Consider the following 6,000-nt stretch of genomic DNA (forward strand, 5'->3'; position numbering starts at 1 on the left):
TGAAAAGTTAGCCAAAGTTAGACAAGTTAGTTATATAGAATTACCAGAAAGTATTAATTGACGTATACATCGGTACATTTCAAGGAGATCATTTACTAAAACATATAAAATATGTCTTCTTTTTAAGGTTAAAATACGCTAAGCAGATTTTCTATTTTATTTCAGTTCAACAAACTAGCTGACCAAAAATTGTTATCTGCTTTGATAGACATTTAGAGCGTTATTCACTAAAGAGCCGAAGGATCCAGCCATAGCTTCGGCTGATCCTTCGGCTAGCTTCGGCCGCCAGAGCCCTTCTGTTAAGTCCAACCGAAGGGCTGATATACGGGCTATTCACAGTTCTCGGCTGAGCCATAGCGACAACTTGGCGGAGCCAGCCGTGACACGGCTGTTTTTGTCCATTTGTTTTGACCATCCGGGACCTTCAGGAAGACTGTCAGGTGCCGGATAAATGTAAACAGTTGGGTGGAGCTAGCGGGGATGTCACCACTAGCTCTGCCCAATTGTTTATATTTTGCCGGCATCTGACACCAAGTCGTCCTTGTCGTCGACAATGCTGGACGGCATGATTTTTTTTAATAAAGGTCTTGTCAAAAATCCTTTGTTGTTTTATTTTTAACTTGGGGTCCCTCCTTAAAATTCCTACCAGACCTAAAGGGTCGGAGGTAGCGAGCAGAATTTCCGAGCCAAATGCCGCTCGGAGCCATTCGGCTATTCATTCACTGCCATTAGGTCCCTATGAGAATAGGGTTGAAGGGCAGTGTGGGAACTACCAGAGCTTTGGCTCAGCTGATCCAGATGTTGGATCGGCTGAGTCGAACTCCTTCTGCACTTCAGCTCAGCCAAACATGCAGAGCATGTTCGACTGACCGAAGGCAGCCGATGTATGGCTGATTTTAGGCGATGTATGGCTGAAATCAGCCGTACTGAGCTGAAGTGAATAGCCGAACATTGTTCGGCTCAGTTCACTTCGGCTCAGTTATTCACTCGGCTGCCTTCAGCAGCTTTGTGAATAACCCTCTTAATATCTACTCCACCCTTGCATTCAAAATTGGAAAGTGATATAACATTTTTTTAAGGTACATGAATTGCACACAGCTTATTAGGCATGCCTTATTAGGGATATGTTACCCTATTTGTACTATTAAAACTGATGCTACTGGGAAAGTGGCCTGGCTGCTTACTTTTCATAGCATTGCAAAAAGCTGTAAAAATATGAAAAGTGTGTTGGCATAGAGAAACCAATCAGATTTCAAGTAGTACCATCAAAGCAAGGGCAGGTGATTATTATTATTATTATTATCAGGGCTTGAAAAATTTGGCGGTGTCTCACCAGTCAGAGGGGTATATATTTAACGTGCGGCACAATAGTCGCAATCGTCGTTTTCGCACTACATGTGTATGTGGGGGGCGGGGACTTAAAAAAATATGCCAACAGTTTGTGCAGTGCTTTACAGAATGGAGGGAGACAGCACAGTTACAATGCAATTTCAATACAGGAGGGTTAGGAGGGCCCTGCTCATGAGAGCTTACAATCTAGTAAGAGGTGATGGCAATCTGGAGCAGTTTGTGGATTAGAGGGCTACATATATTGTCTTTACCCTGTAAATCACCTATGAGATTCAGAACAAATATGACTTTGGGCTCATGCACACTGGCATACGGTGCATAATGTTTTACATAGCTGAAATCAGCAGTATTATATATTATGGGCTCTCGCACACATCTGCATTGTGCTTAGCGATCTTGCACTGCGTTCAGCTGCATAGTAGCAGAAAATTCATCACCCACTGTCAGCAATTCTGTGTTATTTATGCATGCAAATGCATGTACAGTACATGCATACAAACAGGAATTGAAAACTGAGCTACAAGGAATGGAAGATGAACTTTATGGATGTGAACGTTTTATGGACATTTACACATCTAAACACGCATTAAAAGAAGCACTTTACGGACCATTACATGTAAGATCCTCATAGATTTCAGTGCTTTATTATGTCCATGTGCATGAGACCTATAATGTTAACATTTAATTTTCTGGTTTTCTAATTACAATATGTAAACAATATATGTCCTAAAATAAAATGTGACATAACAAAAGCCTATGGAATGTTCCAATTTAGGTCACAGCAATGATACCACTGATCATACCTATCTCATGCTAAATATATGTTTTTGGTTACTTTTTATTCTTTATATATTTCTATTCTTACACGTATCCTTAAGTATCCCTAATAACATCTATACTCATTTTTCCTAGCCACTTCATATTTTACTTTTTCTGTAAGAATAAAAAAAACTCTTCAAAGGTTATACTGCATATGTTACCGATCAGTGTGTTACCTTTGAAGCATGGAAAAAAGGAAATATAAGATTTAAGACAGACATATTATAGCTAACTAGAGATAGATAGATAGATAGATAGATAGATAGATAGATAGATAGATAGATAGATAGATAGATAGATAGATAGATAGATTGATAGATAGATTCTCCATTCTACATTTTAGACATTCTCCAAAATGTAGACTCAGGAAATGTGTAGACTCACTCATTAAAGTGCAGTCAGTAGTAAAATTGTCAAAGTGTTGTAGTAAATTAGCAATTTTGCATTCACATAAATATTGTAAAAAATTACCACAAATTTCTTGATCAATAAAGCGATTGATAAACACCAGGTCAGTAAGGACTAGGTGGTCACACAGCTTTGTTGATAAACAAAAGCAACGTGATCACATATGATGTGATCATATGTGATCAACAAAATAAATAACTTAAAGAAAATTCAAATATTCTACTCATTGCCCTTTTATTGTTTATTTGTTTATTTTTGCTTATGTTGTTTGCTGTTGTTTTTAGTTGCTGTTGTTTTTAGTTGCTGTTGTTTTAAGAAAAAACGTTGCAAAAATAAAAACTTAAATTTAAAAAGTCAGTACACAAGATTTTATTTGTGTTTTTCTTACTTGTATGTGTTTAAAAAAATTAAATATACCAAAAAATAAGGAAAAAAAACATTAATACCTGCTGTTTGTGCCATTTTTTTCTTATATTCACAACACAGAAAAACAAACAAAAACACAAAAAAGGCAAATTTCAAGCACATTGAAGCCTAAAATTGCTGTCAATTTTGCTCATCCCTAATTATAAGTATGTTACAGATATATACATGTACATCTCTTATAGTAAAAATATAATCAACTAAGCATTGCTGGAATATTTATGAACACCTGTACTCATATGATTTGCCATATATTTAAATGCACAGCCCGAGCAACACAGGAAGGAAAAAAAAAGATTTTTACTTGAAAGTGTATCAAATGGCATATTAAATGTATAAATCCTAATATTGGCCAGAAATGCGCCTGGGGTAGTGTTGCATGCCTGCCTTCCTTCCAGTACGTGTACTTAAAAGGAATATTTAATGTACAACTATGACATACAACTAACTTGCTGTTGGTCAGAGATTGGATTCCACTATGTCATGTTCTGCAGGTGTATGTAGACCGATCGGTGTGAGATGTCGTGCGGTTCTGGAATATTATCTTACACCTCTGCAAATATTGCTGTGGTCACATCTGTTTGAAAGGCACAGATAAAAAAAAAATTATTTTTATTATAATATTTATGACATGGCTTTTCATTTCAAAGGATGTTATATAATGCGTTTTAATATCAACTGCAGAGTTAATTTTACAGTTTGAATTATTGCCTGGTGTCTTCTACAGTGTTTCATCCACTGATGTCTTGTCTTTCACATCTGGATTCCAGAACATGGATATATGAATTTCCTGACAATCACAGGGTTTAGGTTATAGAGCATACAGATAATATAGCATGTAGTTGTGATATTAAATACTTGCTTTGCTTTGTATGAAAAGCTGTGTTCACCTCTATAAGCAAATTAAGAGGTAACTCCAACCAAAATTTAAACATTCACTCAGTGGAGCATACATAAGGACTATACAGTAGATAGGGGAATCCAACAGTTTGCAATATTAAATTAAAAGTAAATAAACTCTCCTGAAGGGAAAGCTGAACTTTGACCTTTGGCTTTATCACTCCAGTATGTTACATAAGGATTGTACTTTTGTGGTATACTTTGGGGACTTTGACAGTTATATCATCCATATATACAGGGATGGATTAAAGAGTCACAAAGTGGAAAATTGCATCTGGGCTTCTAGCTTTAAAGTGACTCTTTAATTTGAAAGATAAATTCTATAAACCGGAACCAGCAAAAGAAGACTCTTAACACCTACCTCACTAGTGGTCCGCGTTCTGCACTGTGTACTGTGCTTCTGTCTGCTGGACTTATATATATATTATGATATTGACAGTGGGAAGCCAGGCTTCTGACATAAAGGAGTTGATTAACTAAAGGTAGATAGGCTGTTCACTTTTCACAGGAAATTTGCATTTTGCACAGGAAGTTTCCTTTAGCTTAGTGAATAGGGTGAAACTTCACTTTGTAAAGAATACACAATCATATGCAAGGAAAATACCAGCATTTTCTTCTTGAACTTGATTGGATATTGGAAGTCAGGAGAGCTTCCCCTCATTCACTGAACTAAGGGCAAACTTCCCTTGCTAAGTGCAAATTTCTTTGCAAACACTCTATTTGCCGTTAATAAAACAACCGCAATGTGTGGATTCTGCCAGAGGCCATAGCTCCTAAAGAGAGTGAAGTGACTACTTAAATAGTTGAGCAGGATTATTATTTCCCCAAATTATACCAGTCCACACCCCAAACAAATAAGCTGGTATGGGCAGCACAATGGCGTAGTGGTTAGCGCTTCTGCCTTGCAGCACTGGGGGTCCTCGGTTCAAATCCTGGCCAGCTCACTATCTGCAAGGAGCTTGCGTGTTCTCCATGTGCTTATGTGCTTGTGTGGATTTCCTCTGGGTACTCTGGTTTCCTCCCACACTCCACAGACATGCTGGTAGGTTAATTGGCTACTCTCTAGGTTTGCCCCTTATGTATGCATGTGAGATAGGGACCTTAGATTGTAAGCTCCTCAAGGGCAGGGACTGATGTGAATGTGCAGCTATGTAAAGTGCTGTGTAAAATTGTCAGTGCTATATAAATACCTGTAATAAATAAATAATAATAAGTATTCTTGTGGCTAGGAAACAACTAGCATTCAGGCCTCACACCATGAAGATACTGACTATATTCTCTACATCGACAGGTTGGTACTTCAAGATGGGCCTCTCCAAGCACTGACTACAGGGGTCTTCTATGCCAGGAGGGCATGTTGGGTACAGGTGGCAGTTTTTAACTCAAAATATTAATGTGATCTGATAATGCAAACATGCATCTTATGATGCAAACATGTGTCTATCAAATGGCATATTAAATATATAAATCATAATATTGGCATCTGGTGTAGTGATGCATGCCTGCCTTCTTTCCAGTGCATGTACATAAAAGGAATATATATGCTGTATGTAAAGTGGGAATTTTAATGATAGGTCCAGTTTGAAGAAACGCTAGTCCTACATGTATAGATTATATGATCTTTACAGAGGGACAAATGAGGCTGTTTTGTAGTATATTCAATACCAGAATGATTTTTTTCTAAAATATGGTTCTCTTTAATTATGTAAGAAACAAAATCTTTTTCTTGACATACATCATCGTCAGAATGAGTGAAGAACATACAGATAAATAATCATCTCAGACTTTTCCCCTTTGCCGTTGATTGATTTTCTCCTGTTTCCTACCGCTTTTATAATCTGTGCATTTTATTTATTCTATATTTATGCTATAGAAAACAAACAAGTCTCCTCTGAATTCTTCTCTGTGTGCTTTTAGTATAATTATGTATATTGTCATGGTAGCTTGTAGGCAAAGCCTATTCTATTTTGCTTTGAGGTCCAAATGTTTCTGCATGAGTTGAAACCATAAATGTTTATGAAAATACAGAATCTTGTAGAAAAGGATGGTCATGCATGATAGCACATCTTACAGATGTTCCACTCCATTATCAAACCTTTC

The sequence above is a fragment of the Nanorana parkeri genome, unplaced genomic scaffold, assembly GCF_000935625.1.
Source record: "Nanorana parkeri isolate BGI_ZX_2015 unplaced genomic scaffold, ASM93562v1 scaffold64, whole genome shotgun sequence".
NCBI classification, from domain to species: Eukaryota; Metazoa; Chordata; class Amphibia; order Anura; family Dicroglossidae; genus Nanorana; species Nanorana parkeri.